Source organism: Heloderma suspectum, chromosome 7 (assembly GCF_057233095.1).
Source record: "Heloderma suspectum isolate Gila_16-S chromosome 7, 16-S_ref, whole genome shotgun sequence".
In the NCBI taxonomy this organism is placed as follows: domain Eukaryota; kingdom Metazoa; phylum Chordata; class Lepidosauria; order Squamata; family Helodermatidae; genus Heloderma; species Heloderma suspectum.
The window spans coordinates 29,705,748-29,731,221 of record NC_139464.1 but is presented as its reverse complement, the minus strand read 5'-3'; positions in this window follow the sequence as shown (position 1 = coordinate 29,731,221).

Sequence of the window (25,474 nt, the reverse complement as noted above, 5' to 3'; positions counted from 1 at the left end):
CGATTCACGTAGCCTATCACGGCTGACTTTGCAAATCTTGCCGTGATAGGCTACGTGAATCGTCACGTAGCCTATCAGGGGACTTTTTTTTTTTTTCTTTCATTGCAATGGCGGGGGCGGCAGCCGGTCGAAAGACCAGCTGCCGCTCCCGCCCCGCTCGAACACCGGACGAACCGCCGGCCGGACCCGCCGCCGGGAGGGACATTCAGGGAAGGTAAGTCCCGTCCCGGGGGGGGGGCGGGGGGCGGGGGGGCGGAGGATTTCTCCCCGAAACTTGTTCGGGGGGCCGAACACGTTGGCGCTCGGCCCCCCGAAGTTTCGGGGAGAAATTCTCCGCCATCCCTAGTTGTACCTTCCTGCCGTATAGCTGTTAAAAATGAGGAGCCTGTCAGAAAAGAAGTGACAACCCTGATTATGCACTAACGTCGTTGAATCCAAGGGATTCAAACTCAGACATTACAGACAAAGCATCCAAATCCCTGGGCCTTGAAGGATGAATCTGACAATCTGTCAGGTGTGGTTTCTCTCACATCATCATCAACAACAACAACAACAACAATATTTTAATCTCAAGTTCTTTTGGTCCCAAATATGTAGAACCTTGCAAATTTGGGTGAATTCTTTTCAAAACTGATTTGAAGCAAAATTCTCATCCATCCCTATCTAGTACATCCTTCCAAATAAGATCAAGATATTTTGAACTCAATGGTTCAATTATTTCCCTTTAAAAAATATTCAGGGGATTCACTCATTTTACTGAGATGTCATCAGTTGGTCATCATTAGCCCTTTATGTACATTATATGCAATATCTTCTAGTATCAAATCTACTCAGGGGTCTCACATGCTGAAATCCATGCTTTGCATCAACAGCACACATGCTTGCTGCAATTCCAGAAGTGTGTGTGTGTGGGGGGGGGGGGAGGTTGGAGTTCAGTTTAGGCAGTGGAGACTGGTGGCACAGATTTTGGTGGGGCTGTGGATCCATTCTGGGCTTCAGTTAGAACCAGCTAGAATTCTAAAGGAGATATCCAATGTGCTGAACCCTTTCCCTGAAATAGGTTCAGTGCACTGGATAACTCCTTAGAGTTCTGACAGGTTCTGATTGAAACCCAGAGTGAATTCACAGCCCCATTGAAATCAGAGCTACCAAACTCCACTGGGTTTAGATGTGTCAGAGAAATTCACAATGGACCAGCTATTTAGAACATAAGAACATAAGAAGAGCCATGCTGGATCAGACCAAGGGTCCATCTAGTCCAGCATTCTGTTCACACAGTGGCCAACCAGCTGTTCACCAGGAACCCATGAGTAGAAATGAGCGCAACAGCACCCTCCCACCCATGTTCCCCAGCAACTGGTGTACATAGGCTCACTGCCCCTGGTACTGGAGGTAGCACATATGCATCAAGACTAGTAGCCATTGATAGCCTTTCCTCCAGGAATTTGTCCAACCCGTGACACATGGATTGGTGGATTTGTGGACTGGGTTTTTTTGTTTTGTTATTTAAAGTTCTTGGGGAGGGGAGTTGTGCAAATTCACACTTGTGTCAGTGTACGTATGTGCAAGTGGAACAAAATTCTTGTGCATCCCTTTAAAAATTCAATCCCATCAATGAGCGGACGATGGAACAAAAAACAGCTGAAAAGCTATGAAACACAGACAGAACAGATTGAACTTAATCTGTATTCTGCACATCCCCCTTTGGGGTACAGTTTATCCCTTGATGCCAGCCCTGAGACCCATTCTTATGCTATGCTGCATGAGCAGTGTGGCTCATGACATAATGTGATGATCAGAAGAAAATGGAGCTGTCTGCACCTGAAACAAAGGAAAGTAAGAGTCACACTGGAACTAGGGATGTACGAAACTCACTTATCTTTGCTCCGTCCCTCCCAGCGGAATCCTCAATGGGGGGGGGAGGCGATCTGGTCCTCCCCCCCGGAATCCTCAAGAGCTGGCTCCGCTCCGCGGCCAGGCCTCAGAGCAGCCAGCCAGGGCCGTCCGCAGTCGGATTTCTAGCGTCCAGCTAGACAGCCGTGATAGCCTATGTAAGAATTACGTAGCCTATCACGGCTAACGTAAAAAAAAACCCCAAACACACAGCGTACGCACATTTTTCGCCAACTTATCTTAGGTCAATATTGATGTAAGATAAAATGGCAAAAAAAAGGGGAACGCAAATAGCGTAGTGGACACTAGTTGCATTCCTTTATTTTTCGCCGTTCTGGACTACATAAATATTTATGTAGGCTAGAATGGTGAAAAATAAAGGAACGTAAAAAGCGTCCTCTACGCTATTTGCGTTCCTCTTTTTATTTTGCCATTTTATCTTACGTAAATATTGACGTAAGATAAGTCAGCGAAAAGTAGGCCACGCAAATGGCGGCTGCCATAGCCGCCATTTGTGTACGCTGTGTTGTTGTTTTTTTTACGTTAGCCATGATAGGTTACGTAAATTCTTACCTAGCCTATCATGGTGCAAGGATGGCAATGGCGGCGGCAGCAGCCCTGCCACGGCCGGCCAGGAGACCAGCCTCCGCTGCTGCCGCCGGAGCCGCCACCGCCGCTGCCGAATCCGCCCCAGGTAAGTGCCGTCCCGGGGGGATTCCACAGGGGGGTGGGGGCAGGAGGCCGTTCTGCCACGGATTCCGGGGGGAATCCTGGAATTCTTTAGAATCTGACCTCACTGGAATCCGTGGTGGAATTCTCCGCCATCCCTAACTGGAACACAGTTGATTTAAAGTTGTGCCTGAGCAAAGACAAGAACAACTTAGTAAGGATTTAGCAAAGCATCTTTTATTTTCTGCTGGGTCATTTTCCTTTCGGACTCAGCAATGAACAGAATTGTGTATCGATTCATGAATATTCACAGCAGACTGTTCAGCAACTTCTCACTTGCTGAGTCTTAATGTAAACAGGGGGCAAAGTGAATAGGGAAAAGGCAATTGGCACTGACTCAGCCTGCACATTTCATTTTTTTCCTTAAAAGAAAGAATGAAAAAAGTTTTCTAAGTAAGATTACTATATCAGACACAGTAATGAACCCTGCAGAATTTGCCATACCCTTAGTCCTATTTGTGCATTACTCACACGGAGGACATTTCTGCACAGAAGCAGTCATGGTGCTGTGCTTTGTGCCTTGTGCCTGATGTTGCATCTCCTTCCTTTGAGTGTCCTGCATGGAGTGTAGGGATGTACGAAAGTCCCCTTACCTGGCTCCGCTGGGTTCTGCTGGGGGGGGAGGTGCTCCATCCCTCCCCCCGGAATCCTCGCCGGCTGTCAAGGGCTCCTTGGAGGGCTCTCAGTCTAATCCAGTAGCCAAGTCCAGACACAGACAAAGGGATTATTTTCAAAGCTTTATTCTTCTTTTACAACTTAACAGCTCTACAGGTAGCAACTAGATCTGAGCAGCAGCATCCCTATGCCCTAAGTTAGAACAGTTGGTCGCCGTTCGAAGGGCAATTACTGGCAGACCCCTGAATATAAGGACTAGGGAGAATCCCTCCCCTTTTCCCTTGGATCCTCTGGGCGCAACCGTTCTTTGAGCGCGAACCATTTGGCGCCGCTCTCTGCGTCTGCGCCGCGCATCCCCCCCCAGTCTGCTATCTGTGCTGAGTCATTCCCTGGACTGCTTTCTAAACTAGGAATGTGGGTGGGAGGAAGCTCCGTCAGCTGTTGGTCCTGGGAAAAAAGGAGCGCGCTCCTCTCCCGAAGGAGCGACTGCTCTTCCTCAGCATCAGAACTACTCTGGGATTCTATGGGCTCAATGTCCACCCTGACACCGGCCGGCTCCGCTCCACAGGGATTCTGCGGAGCCGCCGGCCGGCTCTGCCAGCAGCCGGACATCCGGCCACTGGCTAACAGGGACGCAAATAGTAGCGGCCATAGCCGCCACCGTTTGCATCCCTGTAGTCAGCCATGATAGGCTATGTAAAGACTTACGTAGCCTATCATGTCTGGCTTTAAAAAAAAAAACCAAAAACGCACGTATGCAAATGGCAGCAGCTATGGCCGCCGCCATTTGCGTTCCTTATTTTTGGCCGTCTTAGTCTACGTAAATATTTATATAGACTAAGACGGCAAAAATAAGGGGGAACGCAAAAGCGTCCACTACGCTATTTGCGTTCCCCTTATTTTCACCGTCTTAGTCTACATAAATATTTATGTAGACTAAGACGGCCAAAAATAAGGAATGCAAATTTGCGTACGCATGTTGTTTTGTTTTTAAAGCCAGATGTGATAGGCTACGTAAGTCTTTACGTAGCCTATCACGTCGTTTTTTTGTTGTTGTTTTTACAAGGCTGGAAATGGCAGCGGCGGCAGCCGGTCGGAAGACCAGCTGCCGCAGCCGCCGCCACCGCAGCCACTGCTGCCCGGAAGATCCGCCCCAGGTAAGTCTCGTCCCGGGGGGGATCTGCGGGGTGGGGGGGGGTGGCAGGCCGTTCTGCCACGGAGTTCGGGGGCCGAATGCAATTGCATTTGGCCTCACCGAGATCCGTGGCGGAATTCTCTGCCATCCCTAATGGAGTGTCCCAGTTGCAAGGAGCCCCTCCATGAGCAGCTGTTCATGTGTTGGAGTTCCTTTGCAGATGAGAGCACTCAGTGTGGATGTTTCATGCAACATTGGAGGTAGGGCTGAAGCATGGCCCCACTCCTGCTTAGAGATGGGGGAGAATTTCTCCCCGAAACTTCGGGGGGCCAAGTGCCAATGCATTCGGTCCTCCAAAGGTTGTTCGGGGAGAAATTCTCCGCCCCCCGCCCCCACCCCCCCCAGGATGGGACTTAACTTTCATGTATGTCCCTCCCGGTGGCGGGTCCCGGCGGCGGTTCGGCATGTCTTCGTCAGGGGCAGGGGCGGCAGCCGGTCTTTCGACCGGCTGCTGCCGCCGCCATTACAAGAAAAGTTTAAAAAAAAAACAAAACGCCCCTGTGATAGGCTACGTAACGATTAACGTAGCCTATCATGGCTAGATTTGCAAAGTCATCCGTGATAGGCTACGTTAATCGTCACGTAGCCTATCACGGGTGACTTAAAAAAAAAAAAAAAGCACGTACGGCTAATGGCGTCCCCCATAGGGAGCCGCCATTCGCGTTCCTTATTTGGTCGCTGTAGTCTACGTAAAGATTTACGTAGACTACGGCGAAAATAAGGACAACGCAAATAGCCCTTGTTGCCCTTATTTTCGCCGTAGTCTACGTAAATCTTTACGTAGACTACAGGGACCAAATAAGGAACGCGAATGGCAGCTCCCTATGGGGGCCACCATTTGCGTATGCGCTTTTTTTTTTCTCAAAGTCACCCATGATAGGCTACATGATGATTAACGTAGCCTATCACGGCTGACTTTGCAGATCTAGCCGTGATAGGCTACGTTAATCGTTACGTAGCCTATCACAGGGGCATTTTTTTCTTTTTTTTTCTTTTGAAGTTCGCGGCCGGGGAGACGGGGCGCTTCTCCCCGGCCTGAATTTCGGCCGGGCGAGGAGGGAAGCCTCCCCCCCTGGCCTGAACTTCGGGGGGAGCAGCAAAGCGCCTCCCCCCCACCGCGAAGCAAGCTGCGAGACCAGGTAAGTGACTTTCGTGCATCCCTACTCCTGCTTCAACATGGAAATGCTCTAAATGTAAGTAAAGCACGAATAAGGTTATTGAAGAAAGCAAGCAAAAATCTGCAAAAACTAATGATGTGGGAGGAACAAAGTGTAAAGCAGGGGTGGGAGCAAGTGGTGGGCCTCTAAATGTTATCAGACTGCAACTCCCATTAACCCTAGACAGCATAGCGAATGGTCAGGGATGCTAGGAATTGTATGCCAACAACATCTGGAGGGCTGCAAGTGGCCCACCCCTGGTTTAAAGGCAGGGATAAATGTACTTTGCACTACAACTCCCCAACAGCCTCCTGTCCTGCTTGCCTCACTGCCCTCATTCTCTTGCTCACAAACCACACTACTCACTTTCCCCCATATGCCATCACTCCACTCCCTTCCCTCACCTTCAGCCCATCTTCACCTTCCTTTCTCCCTCCTACCACCCTCAAATGCCCTCATCTGTGAAGTGCCCAGGCTCAGGTCCCTTTTGTGATCAATCAGAGAAGTCAAAGTGCAAAACAATTGCCTTTATTATGCAAACTACAGTCAGATCAGCAATGCCCCAGGTTACAATCAGAATCCACGAACAGCAGCGAAGGACTAAGTATCTAGACACATTTGCATAATACAGGAACACTGAGGCTACAAGCAACTCCCTTTGATTAATGAACTATGTTAGATAGTTACACACACAAACTGGTGCTGGCCAACTCTTCAACGACCTGAGTGGCTGGTTAAGCCCTGTCCTTGGGGTGGGTATTTCCAGAGTGACCTTCCCTGAGCAGCCAGCCTTTTGGAATGCCTCATGAATTGATGTTGCTCCTCTTGCCTAGCCCAATATCTCACCCTGGGATCTCATATTCCTAACAACAACAACAACAACAACAACAACTCCAGTTCTGGCATTCTCACAGGTGAAGAGGACCCTCTGGCTACTTTCCAACGGATGAGTTTGCACCTGGTCAACCTCCACCCTGGGACTGCTAGTCTCATGCAACCTTGGTGCTTCAGCAAACCCTTCAGCCTCCTCCCCCTCTGACTCTAAATCAGCTCCCATGTCTTTTTGGTCCACCACTGTAGAGGTGCTGGACCCAATCCCTACATTATCTCTCTCTTAACTTTTGCCCTCGAACTGCCATTTCCTCCCACCTCTTCTCATGACCTCCTCCAATGAAATCTGAGAGACTTCTTTTACCCAACAACTCCTTGGAGCAAGCTGGAAAACACTATATGAAGTCAAACCAAGGTCCATCTAGCTCAGTATTTTCTTCATTTGACTGGTAGTGGCTCTCCAGGGCCTCATGCAGGAGTCTTTCCCTGGAGATGATTCAGATTGAATCTGGGAACTTTTTCATGTAAACTATGTGCTGGACTGCTGAGCTATGGCCCTTTCAAGCAGCATCCAATCCACCCACAAAGACTCTGGGACAAGGCTGCCACCTGACAGAAATTTCTCTTGTATTTGATGGAGAGCAGAGGCAAAAGGATTAAGGATCCAAGTAGTAGTCACATCCCAAAAGAACATAAGAACAGCCCTGCTGGATCAGACTAAGGGTCCATCTAGTCCAGCATTCTGTTCACACAGCTGTTGACTAGGGACCCACAAGCAGGACACGAGTGCAACAGCACCCTCCCACCCATGTTCCCCAGCAACTGGTGTACATAAGCTTACAGCCTCTGATACTGGAGGTAGCATCAGGACTATTAGCCACTGATAGCCTTCTCCTCCAGGAATTTGTCTAACCCCCTTTTAAAGCCATCCAAAAGATTACATCTTGTGGTAGCAAATTCCATAGTTTGACAGTGTGTTCTGTGAAGAAGAGATTTGTGGAGCTGGTGGGCAAAAGAATAGAGAAGCACAGAGCTCTCTTTGTGGGCTCAAAGCTGGGTTCTGCTTACTGCACTCTACTGTCAGGAATATTCCCCAGTGGATGAGCTGGGGTAGTTACCAAAGTATTTTGGGACAGCAAAAGATCGTTCTGACTATTTCACCACAAGATATGGCAAGTTCCTCTCCTACATTTGCCAAAGCCCCCAATTTGCAATTTACTCAGAGTTACAAATATATTCAGGGTTATAAATAAATGTTAAGCTATTTTATAAACTGTGAATAACATTTTAGATTATAAACTAGGGCTGTGCACTGCCTCGGTCCAAAGCCTGAATAATGAGTCAAAGCAGGCTGCTTCAGAGGTGCCTATGGATATACGAGGTGGAGCAGAATAGCAACGAGGCTGCCTGAAGTGAAGAAGCTTGTATACAAAGTGCCTCACCTGACTCTGTGATTCGTTCTGAGCAACCCAGACAGCCAGAAATGGTCATAACCTTTTCAGCTTTCATGATAAATACATGAAACTGTTTTAATTTTAATAATGTCTCATAAAAAGCAAACCAAAATGAAATGCTCACCCATCTGCCCCAACCAAATTCGATAGGTACAGATATTCCCAGCACAGAGAGGACCACTATACTCCTGATTGCCATGCAGCTGTTGAAATCGCACCATCCCTACTTTCTCTTCCCAATGTTATAAAAAAGTACAGTTTGGGGTTTTTATCCAACATTATTCCTATTTAGAATAGACCAATTGAAATGGATGGGACTTAAGTTAGACTAACATTGTATAAAGCCCATTGTGAAGATGAATGGTAGAAAGACTGCAAAAAGCTACAAATGAGATTGAATACACTGAATGAAAAAAAAGCAATTGTTATTGTGCAAATAAATCAAATGACTTGCTCCGGATCTGCTAATGCCAAAAGGACATTTGGTGGTTCCATTCTTAGCACAACTGTCCTTCTTTCACCATCCCTCTCTCTTTCTCTCCTGCAAAGTACATTTTAACTATCTCCTTTGAAATCATAATTATCCTCATGCCCTTTCAGAAAATGAACTTGGGCTTTGCTGTTCCATGAAAGTAAGCAAGAGTGAACACTGTTATGCATTTGGGGTTCATCTAGGAGCTTATGAAGTAAGGCTGAGCAAATAATCCACTGCAAATAACATATTGTACGGATTTCTCTCCCTCTTTCTCTGCTGGGACCTCATGACTTCCTCTGATTTAATTTGCTCTTCATAATCATTGGTGGAACACTCTCAATGGATAAATCACAAACTCCAAATTGATAATTTAATTTATTACAACCATTCAGATCAAGTGAGATGGCCAGTTTTTATTTCATTGTTATTTTTCTATCATTCTGTGACAAAAAATTTTCCATGGGACATAATAGCATTTCTATCTTACCAGTGTAACATCCAGTGGTACCACCATTTCTTTCCCCAGCATTAAGGATGTATGGATTTTGTAAAATCCGTTCTATCCGCATTTCATGAATTGTAGGCACCTTTTGTTCCATCATCAGGTCCTTGTCAGAACGGGTTTTTTCGTGATTTCCCAAATTTGCATTTGCACACATCTGCACATTTTTTTTTTACCAGTGTTTGTTTTATTTATTTTTTTCTATGACTAAATATGCTAAAATTCCGGAAAGAAAAGAGAGAGAAAAAAAACACAGTCTACAAGTCTGCAGTCTCCATGGGTTGGATTCATAGAAATCCGAACTCCTCTGATTCCAATGCAGATTTCTCCAGCATCTCTACCCATCATCAGTGTTGACAGTTTAACAATTTGCAGTCCTCATCCAAGAGGTGTGTGAGGCTGGCTTATTTCCTCAGCTCTGTAACACTCTGCTGACACAAAATACCTGGCATTGTTCGTGGTAGAACTGATGTATGTGGAATTTGCCATTGTTCTGGATGTTGTTGCTTTTTAAAGAAATAAATAGGGATGGCGGAGAATTCTGCCATGGACTCCAGTGAGGCCGGATTCTAAAGAATCCACTCCCCTGGAGTCTGTGGCGGAACAGCCTCCTGCCCCCCCGCCACCCCACGGAATCCCCCTGGATGGACTTACCTGGTGGCGGATGTGGCGGCGGCTCCGGTGGCGAGCCCTGCAGTGGATGAAGCGACGGCGGCCGCTGCCAGGCTACTGCAGCCGCAAATGGCGGCCTTCGTAGTGGCCACCATTTGCATCCCTATGCTAGCCCGTGATAGGCTACGTATATATTTACGTAGCCTATCATGGCTAAAGCAGGGATGCAAATGGAGTCCCCTATGCCATTTGCATCCCCTCTTTAGCCATGATAGGCTATGTAAATATTTACGTAGCCTATTACAGGCTACTGTAGGGATGCAAATGGCATCCCTAAGCAGGACGCCATTTGCGTCCACACCAGCCTGGCAGAGGCTGGAGGCCCCGCTGCGGAATGGAATGGCTCGGCCGGCGGCTCCACGGGATGGCCGTGGAATGGAGCTGGCCGGGCAGGATTCCGGGGGAGAGGACCAGATCACCTCCCCCCCATCGAGGATTCCGGGGGGAGGAACGGACCTCCTCCCCCCCCAGCAGATGCCCCAACCAGAACCAGCTAAGGGATTCTTACATCCCTAGAAATAAACCACACTTGGTACAAAGAACTGTGCATGTACAATTTGCCACAGCCAGACCTAGCATCAAGCAAATTTCAAAGTTCATTCTGAGGGAAAAAAACAGAGTAGGGATACTGGAGAAATCTGCTGCAGGTCCAAATGAGGCTGAATTCCCAGGAATCCAACCTCTGCAATCGACCAGCCCTCCTTACCTGCATGTCCTCAGATTTCATGCGGGGTGGCTTTCTGTCTTTCTAAAATTGTTGGAATTGCTGGAATTGGTGTATGTTACACCATTTGTGGATGTAAAGCACTTAATTCTACATAAACTGTGACATAAATGGCCAGAATTTAGGCAGAAATAAGCACTTTAAGGCTGTAACTGGCATAAAGTATGCCAATTATGTAGGGATGTATGAAAGTGACTTACCTGTTCGCGGATGTGATTCGCGGTGGGGGGGAGGCACTCCATCCCTCCCCTTGGAATCCTCGATGGGGGGGAGGCGATCCGGTCCTCCCCCACAGAATCCTGCCCAGCCGGCTCCACTCTGCAGCGGCTCTGCGGAGCAGCTGGCCAGGGCTGTCCGCAGCCGGACTTCCGGCTGCGGACGGGCTGCTGCAGATGCAAATGGTGGCGGCTACAGCAGCCACCATTTGCGTTCCCTATTTTTTGCCGTTCTAGCCTACGTAAATATTTACGTAGGCTATTATGGCAAAAAAAAGGGGAACGCAAATAGCATGGTGGGTGCTAATTGCGTTCCTTTTTTTTCATTGTAATAGCCTATGTAAATATTTACGTAGGTTAGAATGGTGAAAAATAGGGAACGCAAATGGCGGCCACCGTAGCCACCACCATTTGCGTACGCTGGGTTTTTTTTGGGGGGGGTTAGTCATGATAGGCTACATAAATACTTACATAGCCTATCACAGCTGCAAGGACACCAATGGCGGCTGCAGTAGCCCGGCCGCAGCCAGCCAGGAGACCAGCCTCTGGAGCTGCCGCTGCCGGAACTGCCACTGCCACTGCTGCCGCCAAATCCGCCACATCCTTCCCAGGTAAGTTCCGTCCCGGGGGGATTCCGTGGGGGGGCAGGGGGGCGGGGGGGCAGGAGGCCGTTCCACCACGGATTCCGGGGGGCTGGATTCTAAAGAATCCAGCCTCACTGGAATCTGTGGTGGAATTTTCTGCCATCCCTACAATTATGTAGAGGTGCACGAGGTGCACGTAAATCTTTACGTAGACTACAGCGAAAATAAGGGCAACGCAAATAGCGTTGCCCTTATTTTCGCCGTAGTCTACGTAATCTTTACGTAGACTACAGTGACCAAATAAGGAACGGGAATGGCGGCTCTCTATGGGGGCCGCCATTATCCGTACGTGCTTTTTTTTTTTTTTTTAAGTCACCCATGATAGGCTATGTGATGATTTACGTAGCCTATTACGGCTGACTTTGCAAATCTAGCCGTGATAGGCTACGTTAATCGTCACGTAGCCTATCAAGGGGGCATTTTTTTAAATTTACTTTTATTGGAATGGCGGCGGCGGCAGCTGGTCGAAAGATCGGCTGCCTCCCCCGCCCCTGATGAAGATCCGATGAACCGCCGCTGGGACCCGCCGCCAGGAGGGACATTCGGGAAAGGTAAGTCCCGTCCCGGGGGGGGGGCGGGGGGCGGGGGGGTGCGGAGAATTTCTCCCTGAAACTTTTTCGGGGGGCCAAACACGTTGACGCTTGGCCCCCCAAAGTTTCGGGGACAAATTCTCCGCCAACCCTACAATTATGGCTGCAATTTTCCCACAGTTGGCTAATGGCAGCTATTAGAAAGATGGACAGCTGCCCCATGAACTCCAGTGGATACACCAGGCCTCCAGGGAAATCCAGAGGATCCCAAGCAGTCCAGATTTCCCTGCAGCAGATCCCTCCCACCCCAGACCAGTGTCAGGCTTCCCCTGTTGCCTACTGAGTCCTCCAATAGCCAGAATCAACACTCAGACAAAAGGGCTGCTTTCCAAGGCTTTAATTCCATTCATCCTAATGAAGCATACAGATGCTAATTGCCTGAGACTCAGAGGAACTACAAAGGAACAGCCATCTAGGGGTTTCTAAGTGTTAGGATGTCAGTTGATCTCCATTTGGGAAAAACGCAGCAACTCTCTGAACTTAAGGGGTAGGAGGGGAAGATCTCCCGCTCTCCCATGATGATTCTGGGGACAGCTGTTGACGTCGAGCCAATCAGGCTGAGCACCTAAGCTCGGCTCCTGCAATCTCTTGCTTGTGCCTGCGCCTGCGCCTCATGTCTAAAAGCTCAAGTTGTCCCTCCCTTTCCATGCCTGGGTCACTGTCGCTCCCAGGGATGTGGGTGGGGGTGGCTCCCCTTCCAGCTGCGCCTCTGAAGTCAGAGAGAGTTCATCCCCCATGAATTGTATCTCCTCCTCAGAATCAGAGCTTCCTTGGGACTCTATGGGCTCAGATACAACTGTGACAACCGGACCTTGGGGGATTCACCCATCCCTATGTCAGAGGCATTTTAAGGAAAGCCAAAATAATTTTCTTCACTAGCAATATTTATTAAGATGTTCACACACTATTGTAAAAAGGTATAGTGAAATTTTGCCTTAAAATAAGGATTAAAATCATACAGCCAACACCATGTTAACGCACATGCGAAATCCTGCTCCAATGTTATGCTGGAGTCCTGGGGCAGGATCCAACAGTGTCCAGGAGCTTGTGCAACTGAAATTTCACTCACACCAGGAAGTGCTATTGACATTGTATTAAGAGTTGGTTTACACGAACACACTATCATTTGTGCAAATGCCCAGACATCATTGGACTTGCCTCCAGTCAATGACTATTAAAGTCGTAATGGCCATTTTTCCTTCTTTAAAGTCGAGATGCTTTCAAGATCCTCCTTTCTCTTCCTCAAATAATCCTCCATCTCCTCAAACTACTCTTAAAACAGAAGCCACATGAAAATCATCATTATATTCATCCTTCAAAGTGCTTCCCTTTCCTCTTGGTGTGTCATCCTATTTAATGGGAAGAGCCACTTGACATCCTGTACTCCATATCTCAGCATCTCATGTGCTAGCAATGTAAACTCACTATTAGAGTCAAATCAGTAGTTCTAATCTGCCAATTAGAAGTTGTGCTCAAAGTTGCTGATCTGATATGCTCTCACCTTCCTCTCAGAGAAACATTAATTCCCGTTCAACATTCTGCAGCTCTATATTTACCAGAAAGATAATGTAATGTTTAAGGTATTGGTACTAGTGTACAAACTAGTCCTAAACAACTTCAGACCAGGATACCTGAGAGAGAGCTTTCTTCTTCACCAACTGCCAGGTCACTGCGATCATCAGATGGCATGTCCCTGGCCCAGCTGGAGTCCACCAGGAAAAACCCTTCAGTGTGGTGCCCCCTGTTCCTGTGGAACTCCCTGCCTTTGGAGGTCAGGCAGGCACCAACATTGCATTCTTTGTCAAACCTCCTGAAGACATTGTTATTTCAAGAGGCCTTCTTGAGTGACCAGCCAGGGTTTATTAAGTCCAGAATTTGCTTTTTATAAAATGTTTTAATATGGTGTTTTATTCTTTTACCTTGGTTGTTCACTGCTCCAAAATACTTGATGTGGAATAGTATATAAATCCCCTTCATGGATCACTGCCTTGTTGTGGTGAAGGGGCTTGCGTAACTCAGTGAAGCCATAAGCTATGCCATGCAGGGCCACCCAAGATGGACAGGTAATGGTGGAGAGTTCTGACAAAATGTGGTCCACTGGAGAAGGAAATGGCAACCCACTCCAGTATTCTTGCCAAGAAAACCCCATGGAACGTATCACAAGGCTAAAAGAGATGACGCAGGAAGATGAGACCCTCAGGTTGGAAGGTGTCCAATATACTACTGGGGAAGAGCAGAGGGAATTTCCAAATAGTGCCAGAAAGAGTGAAGTGGCTGGGCCAAAGCCGAAAGGACACTCAGCTGTGGATCATGTGTCTGGTGGTGAAAAGAAAGTCCCATGCTGTAAAGAACAATATTGTTTAGGAACTTGGAATGTAAGATCAATGAATCAAGGTAAGCTGGAGGTGGTCAAACATGACATGGCAAGATTGAAAATCAGCATCTTGGGAATCAGCAAACTAAAATGGACAAGCATGGGTGAATTTAGTTCAGGTGACCATTATATCTACTACTGTGGGCAAGAATCCCTTAGAAGAAATGGAGTAGCACTCATAGTCAATAAAAGGGTGGGAAAAGCAGTACTGGAGTACAATCTCAAAAATGATAGAATGATCTCACTACGAAGCCTAGGCAAACCATTCAGCATCACAGTAATTCAAGTCTATGCCCCAACCACTGAGGCCAAAGAAGCTGAGGTTGATGGGTTCTATGAAGACCTACAACACCTTCTAGAATTAACACCCAAAAAAGATGTCCTCTTCATCATAGGGGATTGGAATGCTAAAGTAGGAAGTCAAGAAATCACTGGGATAACAGTAGGGATGGGGGAGAATTTCTCCCCGAAACTTCGGGGGGCCGAGTGCCAACGTGTTCGGCCCCATGAAGTAGTTTCGGGGAGAAATTCTCCACCCCCCCCTGCACCCCGCACCCCCCCCCCGAGACAGGACTTACCTTTCCCGAATGTCCCTACCGGCGGCAGGTCCCGGCAGTGGTTCGTCAGGTCTTCGTCAGGGGCGGGGGTGGCAGCCGGTCTTTTGACCGGCTGCCGCCGCTGCCATTCCAATAAAAGTAAAAAAAAAAAAGCACCCGTGATAGGCTACGTGACAATTAACGTAGCCTATCACGGCTAGATCTGCAAAGTCAGCCGTGATAGGCTACGTAAATCATCACGTAGCCTATCACGGGTGACTTTAAAAAAAAAAAAAAGCGCGTACGCAAATGGCGGCCCCCATTGGGAGCCGCCATTCCCGTTCCTTATTTGGTCGCTGTAGTCTACATAAAGATTACGTAGACTACGGCGAAAATAAGGGCAACGCTATTTGCGTTGCCCTTATTTTCGCCGTAGTCTACGTAAAGATTTACGTAGACTACAGCGACCAAATAAGGAACGCGAATGGCGGCTCCCTATGGGGGCCGCCATTTGCGTACGCACTTTTTTTTTTTTTTAAGTCACCCGTGATAGGCTACGTGATGATTAACGTAGCCTATCACGGCTGACTTTGCAGATCTAGCCGTGATAGGCTACATTAATCATCACGTAGCCTATCACGGGGGTGTTTTTATTTTTTTTAAAAAACTTTTTATTTCGCGGCCGGGCGAGGTGAGGCGCCTCCTCCCCGGCCTGAATTTCGGCTGGGCGAGGCGGGAAGCCTCCCCCCCGGCCTGAATTTCGGCCGGGCGAGGCGGGAAGCCTCCCCCCCCGCATGAACTTCGGGGGGAGCAGCGAAGCGCCTCCCCCCCACCGCGAACAAGCTGCGAGACCAGGTAAGTGGCTTTTGTGGACTCCTAGAAAACAGGCAAGCATGGCCTTGGTGTACAAAATGAAGCAGGACAAAGACTAATAGAGTTTTGCCAAGAGAACACGCTGATCATAGCAAACACTCTTTTCCAACAGCACAAGAGGCAACTCTACACATGGACATCACCAGATGGTCAATATCGAAATCTGATTGATTATGTCCTTTGCAGCCAAAGATGGAGAAGCTCTATACAGTCAGTACAAACAAGACCTGGAGCTGACTGTGGCTCAGATCATGAGCTACTTCTTGCAAAATTTCAGCTTAAATTGAAGAACGTAGGGAAAACCATTAAACCATTCAGGTATGACCTAAAACATATCCCTTATGAATGTACAGTGGAGGTGAGGAATAGATTTAAGGGATTAGACCTGATAGACAGAGTGTCTGAGGAACTGTGGATGGAGGTCCGTAACATTGTTCAGGAGGCAGCAACTCAATCCATCCCAAAGAAAACGAAATGCAAGAAAGCCAAGTGGCTGTCTGAGGAGGCTTTACAAGTAGCTGAGGAAAGAAGGGAAGCGAAAAGCAAGGGAGAAAGGGGAAGATATATCCAACTGAATGCAGAGTTCCAGAGAATAGCAAGGAGAGACAAGAAGGCCTTCTTAAATGAACAATGCAAAGACATCGAGGAAAATAATAGAATGGGAAAGACTAGAGATCTTTTCAAGAAAATCGGAGATCTCAAGGGAACGTTTTGTGCAAAGATGGGCATGATAAAGGACAAAGAAGGCAGGGACCTAATAAAAGCAGGTGAGATTAAGAAGAGGTGGAAAGAATACACAGAAGAACTATATAGGACAGATCTTAATGTCCATGATGCGGTCACTGAACTTGAGCCGGACATCCTAGAGAATGAAGTCAAGTGGGCCTTAAGAAGCATTATCAACAACAAAACTAGTGGAGATGACAGTATTCCAGCTGAGCTATTTAAATAGAGATGTACAAAAGTCACTTACCTTTTTGAAGGGTGACATTCACGGTGGGGGGGAATCATAGAATCATAGAATCATAAAATAGTAGGGTTGGAAGGGGCCTACAAGGCCACTGAGTCCAACCCCCTGCTCAATGCAGGAATCCAGGTCAGGGCATCTCTGACAGATGGCTGTCCAGCCTTGTCTTAAATGCCTCCAGTGTGGGAGAGCCCACCACCTCCCTAGATCATTGGTTCCATTGTTGTATTGCTCTAACAGTCAGGAAGTTTTTCCTGATGTTCAGCTGGAATCTGGCTTCCTGTCACTTGAGCCCATTATTCCGTGTCCTGCACTCTGGGATGATCAAGAAGAGATCCTGGCCTTCTTCTCTGTGACAACCTTTCAAGTACTTGAAGAGCGCTATCATATCTCCCCTCAGTCTTGTCTTCTCAAGGCTAAACATGCCCAATTCTTTCAGTCTCTCTTCATAGGGTTTTGTTTCCAGTCCCCTGATCATCTTTGTTGCCCTCCTTTGAACCCTCTCCAGTTTGTCTGCATCCTTCTTAAAGTGCGGTGCCCAGAACTGGACACAATACTCCAGATGAGGCCTAACCAGTGCTGAGTAGAGGGGAACTAGTACTTCCCAGGATTTGGAAGCTATGCTTGTATTAATGCAGGCCAAAATAGCATTGGCCTTTTTTACAGCCACATCACATTGTTGGCTCATATTCAGCTTGTGATCAACAACAATTCCAAGATCTTTCTCACCTGTAGTGTTGTTGAGCCACATATCCCCCATCTTGTAACTGTGCATTTGGTTTCTTTTTCCTAGGTACAGAACTTGGCATTTATCCCTATTAAATGTCATTCTATTGTTTTCTGCCCAGCGCTCCTGTCTATCAAGATCCCTTTGAATTTTGTTTCTCTCTTCCGAAGTATTAGCTATCCCACCCAATTTTGTGTCATTTGCAAATTTGACCAGCATTCCATGCTCCATCCCTCCCCCCGAAATTCTCTCTGGCTGCAGCTGGACATCCGGCCTCTGGGCATCCTGCACAGGGACACAAATGGCGGCTGCCGTAGCCGCCGCCATTTGCGTCCCTGTACGTTGCCATGGTAGGCTACGTAAATATCTACATTGCCTATCACAGCAAAAAAAAGGGGGGAACGCAAATGGCAGCCACTACGCCATTTGCGCCCCTCTCTTTTGTCGTAATAGGCTACGTAAATATTTACGTAGCCTATCACATGACAAAAAAAGGGAACACAAATGGCGGCTGCCGTAGCCGCCGCCATTTGCGTCCATGTATGTTGCCGTGATAGGCTACATAAATACTTACGTAGTCTATCATGGCTTCCGCAGGGACGCAAATGGCATCCCTGCGTTAGCCGTGATAGGCTACGTAAGTATTTACATAGCCTATCACGGCTATATGGAAGAAGCGAATGGCAGCCACAGATGCGGCTGCCATTCGCAATGCAGCGTGGACGGCAGCAGGTAGGTGCTCCATTCCGGGCCCATTTCACGGGTGGGGAGGCGGGGGTCTTTGTTCCGCCACGGATTTCAGGGGGCCAAATGCACTGGCATTCAGCCGCTTTGAAATCCATGGAGGAATTCTCTGACATCCCTATATTTAAAATCCTAAAAGATGATGCTGTTAAAGTGCTGCAGTCAATATGCCAACAAATTTGGAACACTCAACAGTGGCCACAAGACTGGAAAAGGTCAGTTTACATTCCAATTCCAAAGAAGGGCAATGCCAAAGAGTGTTCAAACTACCGTACAGTTGCGCTCATTTCACATGCCAGCAAGGTGATGCTCAAAATCCTACAAGCTAGGCTTCAGCAGTATGTAAACTGAGAACTACCAGAAGTACAAGCTGGGTTTCGAAGAGGCAGAGGAACTAGAGATCAAATCGCCAGCATTGGCTGGATCATGGAGAAAGCAAGAGAATTCCAGAAAAACGTCTATTTCTGCTTCATTGACTACGCTAAAGCCTTTGATTGTGTGGATCACAACAAACTGTGGCAAATTCTTAAAGACATGGGAGTACCAGACCACCTTACCTGTCTCCTGAGAAACCTCTATGAGGGTCAAGAAGCAACAGTAAGACCCGGACTTGGAACAACTGATTGGTTCAAAATTGGGAAAGGAGTATGACAAGGCTGTATATTGTCGCCCTGCTTATTTAACTTATATGCAGAGTACATCATGAGAAACGCCGGGTTGGATGAATCACAGGTCGGAATTAAGATCGCCGGGAGAATTATCAACAACCTCAGATATGCAGATGATACCACCCTAATGGCAGAAAGCGAAGAGGATCTCAAGAGCCTCTTGTTGAGGGTGAAAGTGGAGAGTGCAAAAGCTGGTTTGAAACTCAACATTAAAAAAACTAAGATCATGGCATCTGTCCCCATCACTTCCTGGCATATAAAAGGAGAAGAAATGGAAGCAGCCAGTGACAGATTTTATTTTCTTGGGCTCCAAGATCACCACAGACGGTGACTGAAGCCATGAAATCAAAAAAAAAGGCTTGCTCCTTGGGAGGAAAGCTATGGCAAACCTAGATAGCGTAGTAAGAAGCAGAGACATCACTTTGCCGACAAAGGTCCATATAATCAAAGCTATGGTTTTCCCAGTAGTAATGTATGGCTGTGAGAGCTGGACTATAAGGAAGACTGAGCGCCGAAGAATTGATGCTTTCGAACTGTGGTGCTGGAGAAGACTCTTACGAGTCCCCTGGACTGCAAGGAGGTCAAATCAGTCCATCCTAAAGGAAATCAACCCTGAGAGCTCATTGGAAGGACAGATACTGAAGCTGAAGCTCCAATATTTTGGCCACCTGTGGATGTGTCTGGCGGTGAAAAGAAAATCCGATGCTGTAAAGAACAATATTGTTTAGGAACCTGGAATGTCAGATCAATGAATCAAGGTAAGCTGGAGGTGGTCAAACATGAGATGGCAAGATTGAACATCGACATCTTGGGAATCAGCGAACTCAAATGGACAGGCATGGGCGAATTTAATTCAGGTGACCATCATATCTACTATTGTGGGCAAGAATCCCTTAGAAGAAATGGAGTAGCACTCATAGTCAACAAAAGCGTGGGAAAAGCAGTACTGGGGTACAATCTTAAAAATGATAGAATGATCTCAGTACGAATCCAAGGCAAACCATTCAACCTCACAGTAATTCAAGTCTATGCCCCAACCACTGAGGCCGAAGAAGCTGAGGTTGTTCGGTTCTATGAAGACCTACAACACCTTCTAGAACTAACACCAAAAAAAGATGTCCTCTTCATCATAGGGGATTGGAATGCTAAAGTAGGAAGTCAAGAAATCACCAGGATAACAGGCAGGCATGGCCTGGGTGTACAAAATGAAGCAGGACAAAAGCTAATAGAGTTTTGCCAAGAGAACATGCTGATCATAGCAAACACTCTTTTCCAACAGCACAAGAGACGACTCTACACATGGACGTCACCAGATGGTCAATATCGAAATCAGATTGATTATGTCCTTTGCAGCCAAAGATGGAGAAGCTCCATACAGTCAGTAAAAACAAGACCTGGAGCTGACTGTGGCTCAGATCATGAGCTGCTTCTTGCAAAATTTCGGCTTAAATTGAAGAACGTAGGGAAAACCACTAAACCTTTCAGGTATGACCTAAATCATATCCCTGATGAATATACAGTGGAGGTGAGGAATAGATTTCAGGGATTAGACCTGATAGACAGAGTGCCTGAGGAACTATGGAAGGAGGTCCGTAACATTGTTCAGGAGGCAGCAACGAAATCCGTCCCAAAGAAAAAGAAATGCAAGAAAGCCAAGTGGCTGTCTGATGAGGCTTTACAAGTAGCTGAAGAAAGAAGGGAAGCGAAAAGCAAGGGAGAAAGGGGAAGATATACCCAACTGAATGCAGAGTTCCAGAGAATAGCAAGGAGAGACAAGAAGGCCTTCTTCAATGAACAATGCAAAGAAATCGAGGAAAACAACAGAATGGGAAAGACTAGAGATCTCTTCAAGAAAATTGGAGATCTCAAGGGAACGTTTTGTGCAAAGACGGGCATGATAAAGGACAAAGAAGGCAGGGACCTAACAGAAGCAGATGAGATTAAGAAGAGGTGGCAAGAATACACAGAAGAACTATACAGGAAAGATCTGAATGTCCCTGATAGCCATGATAGTGCGGTCACTGAACTTGAGCCGGACATCCTCGAGAGTGAAGTCAAGTGGGCCTTAGGAAGCATTAGTAACAACAAGGCTAGCGGAGATGACAGTATTCCAGCCGAGCTATTTAAAATCCTAAAAGATGATACTGTTAAAGTGCTGCATTCAATATGCCAACAAATCTGGAACACTCAACAGTGGCCACAAGACTGGAAAAGGTCAGTTTACATTCCAATTCCAAAGAAGGGCAACGCCAAAGAGTGTTCAAACTACCGCACAATTGCGCTCATTTCACATGCCAGCAAGGTGATGCTCAAAATCCTACAAGCTAGGCTTCAGCAGTATGCGAACCGAGAACTACCGGAAGTACAAGCTGGGTTTCGAAGAGGCAGAGGAACTAGAGATCAAATCGCCAACATTCGCTGCATCATGGAGAAAGCAAGAGAATTCCAGAAAAATGTCTATTTCTGCTTCATTGACTACGCTAAAGCCTTTGATTGTGTGGATCACAACAAACTGTGGCAAATTCTTAAAGTGATGGGAGTACCAGACCACCTAACCTGTCTCCTGAGAAACCTGTACAAGGGTCAAGAAGCAACAGTAAGAACCAGAGATGGAACAACTGATTGGTTCAAAATTGGGAAAGGAGTATGACAAGGCTGCATATTGTCACCCTGCTTATTTAACTTATATGCAGAGTACATCATGAGAAATGCCGGGTTGGATGAATCAGAGGTCGGAATTAAGATTGCCGGGAGAATTATCAACAACCTCCGATATGCAGACGATACCACCCTAATGGCAGAAAGCGAAGAGGATCTCAAGAGCCTCTTGTTCAGGGTGAAAGAGGAGAGTGCAAAAGCTGGTTTGAAACTCAACATTAAAAAAACTAAGATCATGTCATCTGGCCCTATCACTTCCTGGCATATAGAAGGGGAAGAAATGGAAGCAGCCAGTGACAGATTTTACTTTCTTGGGCTCCAAGATCACCACAGATGGTGACTGTAGCCATGAAATTAAAAGACGCTTGCTCCTGGGGAGGAAAGCTATGGCCAACCTAGACAGCATAGTAAGAAGCAGAGACATCACCTTGCCGACAAAGGTCCGTCTAATCAAAGCTATGGTTTTCCCAATAGTAATGTATGGCTGTGAGAGCTGGACTATAAGGAAGGCTGAGCGCCGAAGAATTGATGCTTTCGAACTGTGGTGCTGGAGAAGACCCTTACGAGTCCCCTGGACTGCAAGGAGGTCAAATCAGTCCATCCTAAAGGAAATCAACCCTGAGTGCTCATTGGAAGGACAGATACTGAAGCTGAAGCTCCAATATTTTGGCCACCTAATGCGAAGAGAAAACTCCCTGGAAAAGACCCTGATGCTGGGAAAGACTGAAGGCCAAAGGAGAAGGGGACGGCAGAGGATGAGATGGCTAGATAGCATCACGGATGCAATGAATATGAACTTGAGCACGCTCCGGGAGAGAGCGCAGGACAGGAAGGCCTGGCGTGCTATGGTCCATGGGGTCACGAAGAGTCGGACACGACTGAACGACTGAACAACAACAACAACAACAATGCAAAGAGAAAACTCCCTGGAAAAGACCCTGATGCTGGGAAAGATTGAAGGCAAAGGGAGAAGGGGACGGCAGAGGATGAGATGGCTAGATAGCATCACTGATGCAATGAATATGAACTTGAGTACACTCTGGGAGAGAGCGGAGGACAGGAAGGCCTGGCGTGCTACGGTCCATGGGATCATGAAGAGTCGGACACAACTTAATGACTGAACAACAACAAGTATATAAATATTGTAAATAAAATTAATAAAATAATCCAAAATGCAAGAAATAGTACTAACTTTCCCTCATTTTTTGCTGTCATTACACAGCCAAATGTCAACCACAAATTTGTGGTGTGGCAGCAGGGACAAAGATCACCCCTCCAAAAAAAAGTCTTGGGGTGACAGAATGCAGAGCATGTCTTACTCACCATTGCTTTCGCTTATTCTCATTGGTATTGCTGTTACAGAGTCTCAAAAGTACCATCAACACCTGAACCAAACACAACAACAGTAGAAAGGCAGGACACACATTTCCTTACATAAATAAATATTAAAGTTTGCCAGTTCAGCAGAGGTCCTCTTGGTGATTGCACCATCATCTGACCTATAATAAACATGTGGGGCAGAGGCTTTACCTCAGTAGACCTGACTGGTGTCCTCATTGTCTGCCTTCAGGCAGCAAGTCAAAACAGTGTCATTCAGGTGAACAATCTGATTGGAGGACACTTTGAAACAAGATGAAATAGTCCAGCTTTTTTTTCTTCTTCATCCTTTGCTATCGCAGTGCCACTGCTAGTTATGCCGTTGGGTGGGTTTGTATGTTTGTTTTGGTAAATTGTGTTGTTACATTTTCAATAGCAGTTGTAGACACCCTGAGGGCCCCATCTTGGGACAGAAATATAGGATTTAAATAAATAAACAAACAAACAAACAACTACAAAGCACTGGCAAAAATCCAAAGTAAGTTAACAAAGCTTAACTTCAATTTGTTTAAAACTCCTAGGACAATTTAGTTGCAACTAATTTATATCCCATTCATTTCAATGGGTCTTTACAGTGATTAACTTTCTTTATATTTTAGCCATCATGTAACAAAATATCCACTTCCCATGGCAAGTGGCTGGATAAGCCTGGGCAGCTATTTATTTATTAATTATTTAATTTATACACTGCATCTTCCAACTAGAAAACAAATTGCCCCATCTTCTTCTTTCTCTCCTAGGGAAGAGATAGAGCTTCACAGCCATATATTTTGTTAACATTAAGGATAGATTGGTTCAATAGTCTTGTTGTTGTTCAGTCGTTCAGTCGTGTCCGACTCTTCCTGACCCCATGGACCATAGCACGCCAGGCCTTCCTGTCCTGCGCTCTCTCCCGGAGCGTGCTCAAGTTCATATTCATTGCATCGGTGATGCTATCTAGCCATCTCATCCTCTGTCATCCCCTTCTCCTTTTGCCTTCAGTCTTTCCCAGCATCAGGGTCTTTTCCAGAGAGTTTTCTCTTCGCATTAGGTGGCCAAAATATTTGAGCTTCAGCTTCACTATCTGTCCTTCCAATGAGCACTCAGGGTTGATTTCCTTTAGGATGGACTGATTTGACCTCCTTGCAGTCCAGGGCACTCGTAAGAGTCTTCTCCAGCACCACAGTTCGAAAGCATCAATTCTTCGGCACTCAGCCTTCCTTATAGTCCAGCTCTCACAGCCATACATTACTATTGGGAAAACGATAGCTTTGATTAGACAGACCTTTGTCGGCAAGGTGATGTCTCTGGTTCTTACTATGCTGTCTAGATTTGCCATAGCTTTCCTCCCAAGGAGCAAGTGTCTTTTAATTTCATGGCTACAGTCACCGTCTGTGGTGATCTTGGAGCCCAAGAAAGTAAAATCTGTCACTGGCTAATTCCATTTCTTCTCCTTCTATATGCCAGGAAGTGATGGGGCCAGATGCCATGATCTTAGTTTTTTTAATGTTGAGTTTCAAACCAGCTTTTGCACTCTCCTCTTTCACCCTCAACAAGAGGCTCTTTAGATCCTCTTCACTTTCTGCCATTAGGGTGGTATTGTCTGCATATCGGAGGTTGTTGATAATTCTCCCAGCAATCTTAATTCCGACCTGTGATTCATTCAACCCGGAGTTTCTCATGATGTACTCTGCATATAAGTTAAATAAGCAGGGTGACAATATGCAGCCTTGTCGTACTCCTTTCCCAGTTTTCAACCAATCAGTTGTTCCATGTCTGGTTCTTACTTTTGCTTCTTGACCCTTGTACAGGTTTCTCAGGAGACAGGTAAGGTGGTCTGGTACTCCCATCACTTTAAGAATTTGCCACAGTTTGTTGTGATCCACACAATCAAAGGCTTTAATGTAGTCAATGAAGCAGAAATAGACATTTTTCTGGAATTCTCTTGCTTTCTCCATGATCCAGCGAAAGTTGGCAATTTGATCTCTAGTTCCTCTGCCTCCTAGAAACCCAGCTTGTACTTCTGGTAGTTCTCGGTTCGCATACTGCTGAAGCCTAGCTTGTAGGATTTTGAGCATCACCTTGCTGGCATGTGAAATGAGCGCAATTGTGAGGTAGTTTGAACACTCTTTGGTGTTGCCCTTCTTTGGAATTGGAATGTAAACTGACCTTTTCCAGTCTTGTGGCCACTGTTGAGTGTTCCAGATTTGTTGGCATATTGAGTGCAGCACTTTAACAGCATCATCTTTTAGGATTTTAAATAGCTCAGCTGGAATGCTGTCATCTCTGCTAGCTTTGTTGTTACTAATGCTTCCTAAGGCCCACTTGACTTCACTCTCGAGGATGTCCGGCTCAAGTTCAGTGACTGCACTATCATGGCTATCAGGGACATTCAGATCTTTCCTGTATAGTTCTTCTGAGTACTCTTTCCACCTCTTCTTAATCTCATCTGCTTCTGTTAGGTCCCTGCCTTCTTTGTCCTTTATCATGCCCATCTTTGCACAAAACGTTCCCTTGAGATCTCCGATTTTCTTGAAGAGATCTCTAGTCTTTCCCATTCTGTTGTTTTCCTCGATTTCTTTACATTGTTCATTTAAGAAGGCCTTCTTGTCTCTCCTTGCTATTCTCTGGAACTCTGCATTAAGTTGGATATATATCTTCCCCTTTCTCCCTTGCTTTTTGCTTCCCTTCTTTCCTCAGCTACTTGTAAAGCCTCATCAGACAGCCACTTGGCTTTCTTGCCTTTCGTTTTCTTTGGGATGGATTTCGTTGCTGCCTCCTGAACAATGTTACAGACCTCCTTCCATAGTTCCTCAGGCACTCTGTCTATCAGGTCTAATCCCTGAAATCTATTCCTCACCTCCACTGTATATTC